Below are 13883 nucleotides of genomic sequence, written 5' to 3' on the forward strand. Positions count from 1 at the left end.
TCACCCGTCCCCTAATCCTAAACTGTACGCTAACACTAACCCGTGCCCTCACACGTACGCTCACCCTAAACCGTTGCCGTACCCTCACCTGGACCCTAAACCGTCCACGTCCCCTAACCCTAACCCTAGCCCGAACCCTAACCCTAACCCTTCCCAGAAGCCTTACCCTCACCCGTCCCCTAATCCTAACCCGTACGCTAACACTAACCTGTGCCCTCACACGTACGCTCACCCAAAACCGTTGTTGTACCCTCACCTGGACCCTAAACCGTCCCCGTCCCCTAACCCTAACCCTAGCCCGAACTCTAACCCTAACCCCTCCCCGAAGCCTTACCCTCACCCATCCCATAATCCTAATCTGTACGCTAACACTAACCCGTGCACTCACACTTACGCTCACCCTAAACCGTTGCCGTACCCTCACCTGGACCCTAAACCGTCCCCGTCCCCTAACCCTAACCCTAGCGTGAATGCTAACACTAACCCTTTCCCAAAGCCTTACCCTCAACCGTCTCCTAATCCTAACCCGTAGGCTAACACTAACCCATGCCCTCACACGTACGCTCACCCTAAACTGTTGACGTACCGTCACCTGTACCATAAACCGTCCCCATCCCCTAACCCTAACCCTAGCCCGAACCCTAACCCTAACCCTTCCCAGAAGCCTTACCCTCACCCGTCCCCTATTCCTAACCCGTACGCTAACACTAACCCGTGCCCTCACACGTACGCTCACCATGAACCGTTACCGTACCCTCACTGGACCCTAAACCGTCCACGTCCCCTAACCCTAACCCTAGCCCGAACCCTAACCCTAACCCTTCCCCGAAGCCTTACCCTCACCCGTCTCATAATCCTAACCCGTAGGCTAACACTAACCCGTGCCCTCACACGTACGCTCACCCTAAACCGTTGTTGTACCCTCACCTGGACCCTAAACCGTTCCCATCCCCTAAACCTAACCCTAGCGCGAACGCTAACACTAACCCTTTCCCGAAGCCTTACTCTTACCCGTCCTCTAATACTAACCCGTACGCTAACACTAACCCGTGCCCTCACACGTAAGCTCACCCTAAACCGTTGTTGTACCCTCACCTGGACCCTAAACCGCCCCCGTCCCCTAACCCTAGCCCGAACCCTAACCCTAACCCTTCCACGAAGCCTTACCCTCACCCATCCCCTAATCCTAACCCGTACGCTAACACTAACCCGTGCCCTCACACGTACGCTCACCTTAAACTGTTGCCGTACCCTCACCTGTACCATAAACCGTCCCCATCCCCTAACCCTAACCCTAGCCCGAACCCTAACCAACGCTTCCCCGAAGCCTTACCCTCACCCGTCCCCTATTCCTAACCCGTACGCTAACACTAACCCGTGCCCTCACACGTACGCTCACCCTAAACCTTTGCCTTTCCCTCACCTGGACCCTAAACGGCACCCGTCCCCTAACCCTAACCCTAGCCCGAACCCTAACACTAACCCTTCCCCGAAGCCTTACCCTCACCCGTCCCCTAATCCTAAACTGTACGCTAACACTAACCCGTGCCCTCACACGTACGCTCACCCTAAACCGTTGCCGTACCCTCACCTGGACCCTAAACCGTCCACGTCCCCTAACCCTAACCCTAGCCCGAACCCTAACCCTAACCCTTCCCAGAAGCCTTACCCTCACCCGTCCCCTAATCCTAACCCGTACGCTAACACTAACCCGTGCCCTCACACGTACGCTCACCCTAAACTCTTGCCGTACCCTCACCTGTACCATAAACCGTCCCCATCCCCTAACCCTAACCCTAGTCCGAACCCTAACCCTAACCCTTCCCCGAAGCCTTACCCTCACCCGTCCCCTATTCCTAACCCGTACGCTAACACTAACCCGTGCCCTCACACGTACGCTCACCCTAAACCGTTGCCTTTCCCTCACCTGGACCCTAAACGGTCCCCGTCCCCTAACCCTAACCGTAGCCCAAACGCTAACCCTAACCCTTCCCCTTAGCCTTACCCTCACCCGTCCGCTAATCCTAAACTGTACGCTAACACTAACCCGTGCCCTCACACGTACGCTCACCCTAAACCGTTGTCGTACCCTCACCTGGACCCTAAACCGTCCCCGTCCCCTAATCCTAACCCTAGCCCGAACCCTAACCCTAACTCTTCCCCGAAGCCTTACCCTCACCCGTCTCCTAATCCTAACCCGTATGCTAACACTATCCCGTGCCCTCACACGTACACTCACCCTAAACCGTTGTCGTACCCTCACCTGGACCCTAAACCGTCCCCGTCCCTTAACCCTAACCCTAGCCCGAGCTCTTACCCTAACCCTTCCACGAAGCCTTACCCTCACCCGTCCCCTAAACCTAACCCGTACGCTAACACTAACCCGTGCCCTCACACGTACGCTCACCCTAAACTGTTGCCGTACCCTCACCTGGACCCTAAACGGTCCCCGTCCCCTAACCCTAACCCTAGCACGAACCCTAACACTAACCCTTCCCCGAAGCCTTACCCTCACCCGTCCCCTAATCCTAACCCGTACGCTAACACTAACCCATGCTCTCACACGTACGCTCACCCTAAACCGTTGTCGTACCCTCAACTGGACCCTAAACCGTCCCCGTCCCCTAACCCTAACCCTAGCCCGAACCCTAATCCTAACCCTTCCCCGAAGCCTTACCCTCACCCGTCCCCTATACCTAACCCGTACGCTAACACTAACCCGTGCCCTCACACGTACGCTTACACTAAACCGTTGCCGTACCCTCACCTGGACCCTAAACCGTCCACGTCCCCTAACCCTAACCCTAGCCCGAACCCTAACCCTAACCCTTCCCAGAAGCCTTACCCTCACCCGTCCCCTAATCCTAACCCGTACGCTAACACTAACCTCTGCCCTCACACGTACGCTCACCCAAAACCGTTGTTGTACCTTCACCTGAACCCTAAACCGTCCCCGTCCCCTAACCCTAACCCTAGCCCGAACTCTAACCCTAACCCCTTCCCGTAGCCTTACCCTCACCCATCCCATAATCCTAATCTGTACGCTAACACTAACCCGTGCACTCACACTTATGCTCACCCTAAACCGTTGCCGTACCCTCACCTAGACCCTAAACCGTCCCCGTCACCTAACCCCAACCCCAGCCCGAACCCTAACAATAACCCTTCCGAAGAGCCTTACCCTCACCCGTCGCCTAATCCTAAACCGTACGCTAACACTAACCCATGCACTCACACGTACGCTCACCCTAAACCGTTGTCGTACCCTCACTTGTACCGTAAACCATCCCCGTTACCTAACCCTAACCCTAGCCCGAGCCCTGACCCTAACCCTTACCCAAATCCTTACCCTCACCCGTCCCCTAATCCTAACCCGTACGCTAACACTAACCCATGCTCTCACACGTACGCTCACCCTAAACCGTTGCCGTACCCTCACCTGGACCCTAAACCGTCCCCGTCCCCTAACCCTAACCCTAGCCCAAACCCTAATCCTAACCCTTCCCCGAAGCCTTACCCTCACCCGTCCCCTAATCCTAACCCGTACGCTAACACTAACCCGTGCCCTCCCACGTACGCTCACCCTAAACCGTTGTTGTACCCTCACCTGGACCCTAAACCGTCCCCGTCCCCTAACCCTAACCCTAGCCCGAACCCTAATCCTAACCCTTCCCCGAAGCCTTACCCTCACCCGTCCCCTAATCCTAACCCGTACGCTAACACTAACCCGTGCCCACACACGTACGCTCACCCTGAACCGTTACCGTACCCTCACTGGACCCTAAACCGTGCCCGTCCCCTAACCCTAACCCTAGCCCGAGCCCTAACCCTAACCCTTCCCCGAAGGCTTACCCTCACCCGTCCCCTAATCCTAACCCGTACGCTAACACTAACCCGTGCCCTCACACGTACGCTCACCCTAAACCGTTGCCGTACCCTCACCTGGACCCTAAACCGTCCCCGTCCCCTAACCCTAACCCTAGCCCGAACCATAACCCTAACCCTTCCCCGAAGCCTTACCCTCACCCGTCTCCTAATCGTAAACCGTACGCTAACACTAACCCGTGCCCTCACACGTACACTCACCATAAACCGTTGTCGTACCCTCACCTGGACCCTAAACCGTCCCCGTCCCCTAACCCTCACCCTAGCCCGAGCTCTAACCCTAACCCTTCCCCGAAGCCTTACCCTCACCCGTCCCCTAATCCTAACCTGTACGCTAACACTAACCCGTGCCCTCACACGTACGCTCACCCTAAACTGTTGCCATACCCTCACCTGGACCCTAAACCGTCCCTGTCCCCTAACCCTAACCCTAGCCCGAACCCTAACACTATCCCTTCCCCGAAGCCTTACCCTCACCCGTCCCCTAATACTAACCCGTACGCTAACACTAACCCGTGCCCTCACACGTACGGTCACCCTAAACCGTTGTCGTACCCTCACCTGGACCCTAAACCGTCCCCGTCCCCTAACCCTAACCCTAGCCCGAGCTCTAATCCTAAACCTTCCCCGAAGCCTTACCCTAACCCGTCCCCTAATCCTAACCCGTACGCTAACACTAACCTGTCCCCTCACACGTACGCTCACCCTAAACTGTTGCCGTACCCTCACCTGGACCCTAAACCGTCCCCGTCCCCTAACCCTAACCCTAGCCGAAACCCTAACACTAACCCTTCCCCGAAGCCTTACCCTCACCCGTCTCCTAATCCTAACCCTTACGCTAACACTAACCCATGCTCTCACACGTACGGTCACCCTAAACCGTTGCCGTACCCTCACCTGGACCCTAAACCGTCCCCGTCCCCTAACCCTATCCCTAGCCCGAACCCTAATCCTAACCCTTCCCCGAAGCCTTACCCTCACCCGTCACCTAATCCTAACCCGTACGCTAACACTAACCCGTGCCCTCACACGTACGCTCACCCTAAACCGTTGCCGTACCCTCACCTGGACCCTAAACCGTCCACGTCCCCTAACCCTAACCCTAGCCCGAACCCTAACCCTAACCCTTCCCAGAAGCCTTACCCTCACCCGTCCCCTAATCCTAACTCGTACGCTATCACTAACCTGTGCCCTCAAACGTACGCTCACCCAAAACCGTTGTTGTACCCTCACCTGGACCCTAAACTGTCCCCGTCCCCTAACCCTAACCCTAGCCCGAACTCTAACCCTAACCCCTCCCCGAAGCCTTACCCTCACCCATCCCATAATCCTAATCTGTACGCTAACACTAACCCGTGCACTCACACTTACGCTCACCCTAAACCGTTGCCGTACCCTCACCTAGACCCTAAACCGTCCCCGTCCCCTAAACCTAACCCTAGCGCGAACGCTAACACTAACCCTTTCCCGAAGCCTTACTCTTACCCGTCCTCTAATACTAACCCGTACGCTAACACTAATCCGTGCCCTCACACGTACGCTCACCCTAAACCGTTGTTGTACCCTCACCTGGACCCTAAACCGCCCCCGTCCCGTAACCCTAAACCTAGCCCGAACCCTAACCCTAACCCTTCCACGAAGCCTTACCCTCACCCATCCCCTAATCCTAACCCGTACGCTACCACTAACCCGTGCCCTCACACGTACGCTCACCCTAAACTGTTGCCGTACCCTCACCTGGACCCTAAACCGTCCCCGTCCCATAACCCTAACCCTAGCCCGAACCCTAACACTAACCCTTCCCCGAAGCCTTACCCTCACCCGTCCCCTAATCCTAACCCGTACGCTAACACTAACCCATGCTCTCACACGTACGCTCACCCTAAACCGTTGCCGTACCCTCACCTGGACCCTAAACCGTCCCCGTCCCCTAACCCTAACCCTAGCCCGAACCCTAATCCTAACCCTTCCCCGAAGCCTTACCCTCACCTGTCACCTAATCCTAACCCGTACGCTAACACTAACCCGTGCCCTCACACGTACGGTCACCCTAAACCGTTGTCGTACCCTCACCTGGACCCTAAACCGTCCCCGTCCCCTAACCCTAACCCTAGCCCGAGCTGTAATCCTAAACCTTCCCCGAAGCCTTACCCTAACCCGTCCACTAATCCTAACCCGTACGCTAACACTAACCTGTGCCCTCACACGTACGCTCACCCTAAACTGTTGCCGTACCCTCACCTGGACCCTAAACCGTCCCCGTCCCCTAACCCTAACCCTAGCCGAAACCCTAACACTAACCCTTCCCCGAAGCCTTACCCTCACCCGTCTCCTAATCCTAACCCTTACGCTAACACTAACCCATGCTCTCACACGTACGGTCACCCTAAACCGTTGCCGTACCCTCACCTGGACCCTAAACCGTCCCCGTCCCCTAACCCTATCCCTAGCCCGAACCCTAATCCTAACCCTTCCCCGAAGCCTTACCCTCACCCGTCACCTAATCCTAACCCGTACGCTAACACTAACCCGTGCCCTCACACGTACGCTCACCCTAAACCGTTGCCGTACCCTCACCTGGACCCTAAACCGTCCACGTCCCCTAACCCTAACCCTAGCCCGAACCCTAACCCTAACCCTTCCCAGAAGCCTTACCCTCACCCGTCCCCTAATCCTAACTCGTACACTATCACTAACCTGTGCCCTCAAACGTACGCTCACCCAAAACCGTTGTTGTACCCTCACCTGGACCCTAAACTGTCCCCGTCCCCTAACCCTAACCCTAGCCCGAACTCTAACCCTAACCCCTCCCCGAAGCCTTACCCTCACCCATCCCATAATCCTAATCTGTACGCTAACACTAACCCGTGCACTCACACTTACGCTCACCCTAAACCGTTGCCGTACCCTCACCTAGACCCTAAACCGTCCCCGTCCCCTAAACCTAACCCTAGCGCGAACGCTAACACTAACCCTTTCCCGAAGCCTTACTCTTACCCGTCCTCTAATACTAACCCGTACGCTAACACTAATCCGTGCCCTCACACGTACGCTCACCCTAAACCGTTGTTGTACCCTCACCTGGACCCTAAACCGCCCCCGTCCCGTAACCCTAAACCTAGCCCGAACCCTAACCCTAACCCTTCCACGAAGCCTTACCCTCACCCATCCCCTAATCCTAACCCGTACGCTACCACTAACCCGTGCCCTCACACGTACGCTCACCCTAAACTGTTGCCGTACCCTCACCTGGACCCTAAACCGTCCCCGTCCCATAACCCTAACCCTAGCCCGAACCCTAACACTAACCCTTCCCCGAAGCCTTACCCTCACCCGTCCCCTAATCCTAACCCGTACGCTAACACTAACCCATGCTCTCACACGTACGCTCACCCTAAACCGTTGCCGTACCCTCACCTGGACCCTAAACCGTCCCCGTCCCCTAACCCTAACCCTAGCCCGAACCCTAATCCTAACCCTTCCCCGAAGCCTTACCCTCACCCGTCACCTAATCCTAACCCGTACGCTAACACTAACCCGTGCCCTCACACGTACGCTCACCCTAAACCGTTGCCGTACCCTCACCTGGACCCTAAACCGTCCACGTCCCCTAACCCTAACCCTAGCCCGAACCCTAACCCTAACCCTTCCCAGAAGCCTTACCCTCACCCGTCCCCTAATCCTAACCCGTACGCTAACACTAACCTGTGCCCTCACACGTACGCTCACCCAAAACCGTTGTTGTACCCTCACCTGGACCCTAAACCGTCCCCGTCCCCTAACCCTAACCCTACCCCGAACTCTAACCTTAACCCCTCCCCGAAGCCTTACCCTCACCCATCCCATAATCCTAATCTGTACGCTAACACTAACCCGTGCACTCACACTTACGCTCACCCTAAACCGTTGTCGTACCCTCACCTAGACCCTAAACCGTCCCCGTCCCCTAATCCCAACCCCAGCCCGAACCCTAACAATAACCCTTCCCCAGAGCCTTACCCTCACCCGTCCCCTAATCCTAAACCGTACGCTAACACTAACCCGTGCACTCACACGTACGCTCACCCTAAACTGTTGTCGTACCCTCACTTGTACCGTAAACGATCCCCGTCACCTAACCCTAACCCTAGCCCGAGCCCTGACCCTAACCCTTCTCCGAAGCCTTACCCTCACCTGTCCCCTAATCCTAACCCGTATGCTAACACTAACCCGTGCCCTCACATGTACGCTCACCCTAAACCGTTGCCGTACCCTCATCTGGACCCTAAACCGTCCCCGTCCCCTAACCCTAACCCTAGCCCGTACCCTAACCCTAACCCTTCCCCGAAGCCTTACCCTCAACCGTCTCCTAATACTAACCCGTAGGCTAACACTAACCCGTGCCCTCACACGTACGCTCACCCTAAACTGTTGACGTACCGTCACCTATACCATAAACCGTCCCCATCCCCTAACCCTAACCCTAGCCCGAACCCTAACCCTAACCCTTCCCCGAAGCCTTACCCTCACCCGTTCCCTATTCCTAACCCGTACGATAACACTAACCCGTGCCCTCACACGTACGCTCAACCTAAACTATTGACGTACCGTCACCTGTACCATAAACCGTCCCCGTCCCCTAACCCTAACCCTAGCCCGAGCCCTAACCCTAACCCTTCCCCGAAGCCTTACCCTCACCCGTACCCTAATCCTAACCCGTACGCTAACACTAACCCGTGCCCTCACACGTACGCTCACCCTAAACCGTTGCCGTACCCTCACCTGCACCCTAAACCGTCCCCATCCCCTAACCCTAACCCTATCCCGAACCCTAATCCTAACCCTTCCCCGAAGCCTTACCCTCACCCGTCCCCTAATCCTAACCCGTACGCTAACACTAACCCGTGCCCTCACACGTACGCTCACCCTAAACCGTTGCCATACCCTCACCTAGACCCTAAACCGTCCACGTCCCCAACCCTAACCCTAGCCCGAACCCTAACCCTAACCCTTCCCAGAAGCCTTACCCTCACCCGTCCCCTAATCCTAACCCGTACGCTAACACTAACCTGTGCCCTCACACGTACGCTCACCCAAAATCGTTGTTGTACCCTCACCTGGACCCTAAACTGTCCCCGTCCTCTAACCCTAACCCTAGCCCGAACTCTAACCCTAACCCCTCCCCGAAGCCTTACCCTCACCCATCCCATAATCCTAATCTGTACGCTAACACTAACCCGTGCACTCACACTTACGCTCACCCTAAACCGTTGCCGTACCCTCACCTAGACCCTAAACCGTCCCCGTCCCCTAACCCCAACCCCAGCCCGAACCCTAACAATAACCCTTCACCAGAGCCTTACCCTCACCCGTCCCCTAATCCTAAACCGTACGCTAACACTAACCCGTGCACTCACACGTACGCTCACCCTAAACCGTTGTCGTACCCTCACTTGTACCGAAAACCATCCCCGTTACCTAACCCTAACCCTAGCCCGAGCCCTGACCCTAACACTTACCCGAAGCCTTACCCTCACCTGTCCCCTAATCCTAACCCGTATGCTAACACTAACCCGTGCCCTCACACGTACGCTCACCTTAAACTGTTGCCGTACCCTCACCTGTACCATAAACCGTCCCCATCCCCTAACCCTAACCCTAGCCCGAACCCTAACCAACGCTTCCCCGAAGCCTTACCCTCACCCGTCCCCTATTCCTAACCCGTACGCTAACACTAACCCGTGCCCTCACACGTACGCTCACCCTAAACCGTTGCCTTTCCCTCACCTGGACCCTAAACGGCACCCGTCCCCTAACCCTAACCCTAGCCCGAACCCTAACACTAACCCTTCCCCGAAGCCTTACCCTCACCCGTCCCCTAATCCTAAACTGTACGCTAACACTAACCCGTGCCCTCACACGTACGCTCACCCTAAACCGTTGCCGTACCCTCACCTGGACCCTAAACCGTCCACGTCCCCTAACCCTAACCCTAGCCCGAACCCTAACCCTAACCCTTCCCAGAAGCCTTACCCTCACCCGTCCCCTAATCCTAACCCGTACGCTAACACTAACCCGTGCCCTCACACGTACGCTCACCCTAAACTCTTGCCGTACCCTCACCTGTACCATAAACCGTCCCCATCCCCTAACCCTAACCCTAGTCCGAACCCTAACCCTAACCCTTCCCCGAAGCCTTACCCTCACCCGTCCCCTATTCCTAACCCGTACGCTAACACTAACCCGTGCCCTCACACGTACGCTCACCCTAAACCGTTGCCTTTCCCTCACCTGGACCCTAAACGGTCCCTGTCCCCTAACCCTAACCCTAGCCCGAACGCTAACCCTAACCCTTCCCCTTAGCCTTACCCTCACCCGTCCGCTAATCCTAAACTGTACGCTAACACTAACCCGTGCCCTCACACGTACGCTCACCCTAAACCGTTGTCGTACCCTCACCTGGACCCTAAACCGTCCCCGTCCCCTAATCCTAACCCTAGCCCGAACCCTAACCCTAACTCTTCCCCGAAGCCTTACCCTCACCCGTCTCCTAATCCTAACCCGTACGCTAACACTATCCCGTGCCCTCACACGTACACTCACCCTAAACCGTTGTCGTACCCTCACCTGGACCCTAAACCGTCCCCGTCCCTTAACCCTAACCCTAGCCCGAGCTCTTACCCTAACCCTTCCACGAAGCCTTACCCTCACCCGTCCCCTAAACCTAACCCGTACGCTAACACTAACCCGTGCCCTCACACGTACGCTCACCCTAAACTGTTGCCGTACCCTCACCTGGGCCCTAAACCGTCCCCGTCCCCTAACCCTAACCCTAGCACGAACCCTAACACTAACCCTTCCCCGAAGCCTTACCCTCACCCGTCCCCTAATCCTAACCCGTACGCTAACAATAACCCATGCTCTCACACGTACGCTCACCCTAAACCGTTGTCGTACCCTCAACTGGACCCTAAACCGTCCCCGTCCCCTAACGCTAACCCTAGCCCGAACCCTAATCCTAACCCTTCCCTGAAGCCTTACCCTCACCCGTCCCCTCATCCTAACCCGTACGCTAACACTAACCCGTGCCCTCACACGTACGCTTACACTAAACCGTTGCCGTACCCTCACCTGGACCCTACACCGTCCACGTCCCCTAACCCTAACCCTAGCCCGAACCCTAACCCTAACCCTTCCCAGAAGCCTTACCCTCACCCGTCCCCTAATCCTAACCCGTACGCTAACACTAACCTGTGCCCTCACACGTACGCTCACCCAAAACCGTTGTTGTACCCTCACCTGGACCCTAAACCGTCCCCGTCCCCTAACCCTAACCCTAGCCCGAACTCTAACCTTAAACCCTCCCCGAAGCCTTACCCTCACCCATCCCATAATCCTAATCTGTACGCTAACACTAACCCGTGCACTCACACTTACGATCACCCTAAACCGTTGTCGTACCCTCACCTAGACCCTAAACCGTCCCCGTCCCCTAATCCCAACCCCAGCCCGAACCCTAACAATAACCCTTCCCCAGAGCCTTACCCTCACCCGTCCCCTAATCCTAAACCGTACGCTAACACTAACCCGTGCACTCACACGTACGCTCACCCTAAACTGTTGTCGTACCCTCACTTGTACCGTAAACGATCCCCGTCACCTAACCCTAACCCTAGCCCGAGCCCTGACCCTAACCCTTCTCCGAAGCCTTACCCTCACCTGTCCCCTAATCCTAACCCGTATGCTAACACTAACCCGTGCCCTCACATGTACGCTCACCCTAAACCGTTGCCGTACCCTCATCTGGACCCTAAACCGTCCCCGTCCCCTAACCCTAACCCTAGCCCGTACCCTAACCCTAACCCTTCCCCGAAGCCTTACCCTCAACCGTCTCCTAATACTAACCCGTAGGCTAACACTAACCCGTGCCCTCACACGTACGCTCACCCTAAACTGTTGACGTACCGTCACCTATACCATAAACCGTCCCCATCCCCTAACCCTAACCCTAGCCCGAACCCTAACCCTAACCCTTCCCCGAAGCCTTACCCTCACCCGTTCCCTATTCCTAACCCGTACGATAACACTAACCCGTGCCCTCACACGTACGCTCAACCTAAACTATTGACGTACCGTCACCTGTACCATAAACCGTCCCCGTCCCCTAACCCTAACCCTAGCCCGAGCCCTAACCCTAACCCTTCCCCGAAGGCTTACCCTCACCCGTACCCTAATCCTAACCCGTACGCTAACACTAACCCGTGCCCTCACACGTACGCTCACCCTAAACCGTTGCCGTACCCTCACCTGCACCCTAAACCGTCCCCATCCCCTAACCCTAACCCTATCCCGAACCCTAATCCTAACCCTTCCCCGAAGCCTTACCCTCACCCGTCCCCTAATCCTAACCCGTACGCTAACACTAACCCGTGCCCTCACACGTACGCTCACCCTAAACCGTTGCCATACCCTCACCTAGACCCTAAACCGTCCACGTCCCCTAACCCTAACCCTAGCCCGAACCCTAACCCTAACCCTTCCCAGAAGCCTTACCCTCACCCGTCCCCTAATCCTAACCCGTACGCTAACACTAACCTGTGCCCTCACACGTACGCTCACCCAAAATCGTTGTTGTACCCTCACCTGGACCCTAAACTGTCCCCGTCCCCTAACCCTAACCCTAGCCCGAACTCTAACCCTAACCCCTCCCCGAAGCCTTACCCTCACCCATCCCATAATCCTAATCTGTACGCTAACACTAACCCGTGCACTCACACTTACGCTCACCCTAAACCGTTGCCGTACCCTCACCTAGACCCTAAACCGTCCCCGTCCCCTAACCCCAACCCCAGCCCGAACCCTAACAATAACCCTTCACCAGAGCCTTACCCTCACCCGTCCCCTAATCCTAAACCGTACGCTAACACTAACCCGTGCACTCACACGTACGCTCACCCTAAACCGTTGTCGTACCCTCACTTGTACCGAAAACCATCCCCGTTACCTAACCCTAACCCTAGCCCGAGCCCTGACCCTAACACTTACCCGAAGCCTTACCCTCACCTGTCCCCTAATCCTAACCCGTATGCTAACACTAACCCGTGCCCTCACACGTACGCTCACCTTAAACTGTTGCCGTACCCTCACCTGTACCATAAACCGTCCCCATCCCCTAACCCTAACCCTAGCCCGAACCCTAACCAACGCTTCCCAGAAGCCTTACCCTCACCCGTTCCCTATTCCTAACCCGTACGCTAACACTAACCCGTGCCCTCACACGTACGCTCACCCTAAACCGTTGCCTTTCCCTCACCTGGACCCTAAACGGCACCCGTCCCCTAACCCTAACCCTAGCCCGAACCCTAACACTAACCCTTCCCCGAAGCCTTACCCTCACCCGTCCCCTAATCCTAAACTGTACGCTAACACTAACCCGTGCCCTCACACGTACGCTCACCCTAAACCGTTGCCGTACCCTCACCTGGACCCTAAACCGTCCACGTCCCCTAACCCTAACCCTAGCCCGAACCCTAACCCTAACCCTTCCCAGAAGCCTTACCCTCACCCGTCCCCTAATCCTAACCCGTACGCTAACACTAACCCGTGCCCTCACACGTACGCTCACCCTAAACTCTTGCCGTACCCTCACCTGTACCATAAACCGTCCCCATCCCCTAACCCTAACCCTAGTCCGAACCCTAACCCTAACCCTTCCCCGAAGCCTTACCCTCACCCGTCCCCTATTCCTAACCCGTACGCTAACACTAACCCGTGCCCTCACACGTACGCTCACCCTAAACCGTTGCCTTTCCCTCACCTGGACCCTAAACGGTCCCCGTCCCCTAACCCTAACCCTAGCCCGAACGCTAACCCTAACCCTTCCCCTTAGCCTTACCCTCACCCGTCCGCTAATCCTAAACTGTACGCTAACACTAACCCGTGCCCTCACACGTACGCTCACCCTAAACCGTTGTCGTACCCTCACCTGGACCCTAAACCGTCCCCGTCCCCTAATCCTA

This window comes from Leucopleurus acutus (genome assembly GCF_964270905.1).
Source record: "Leucopleurus acutus genome assembly, chromosome: 16".
NCBI classification, from domain to species: domain Eukaryota; kingdom Metazoa; phylum Chordata; class Mammalia; order Artiodactyla; family Delphinidae; genus Leucopleurus; species Leucopleurus acutus.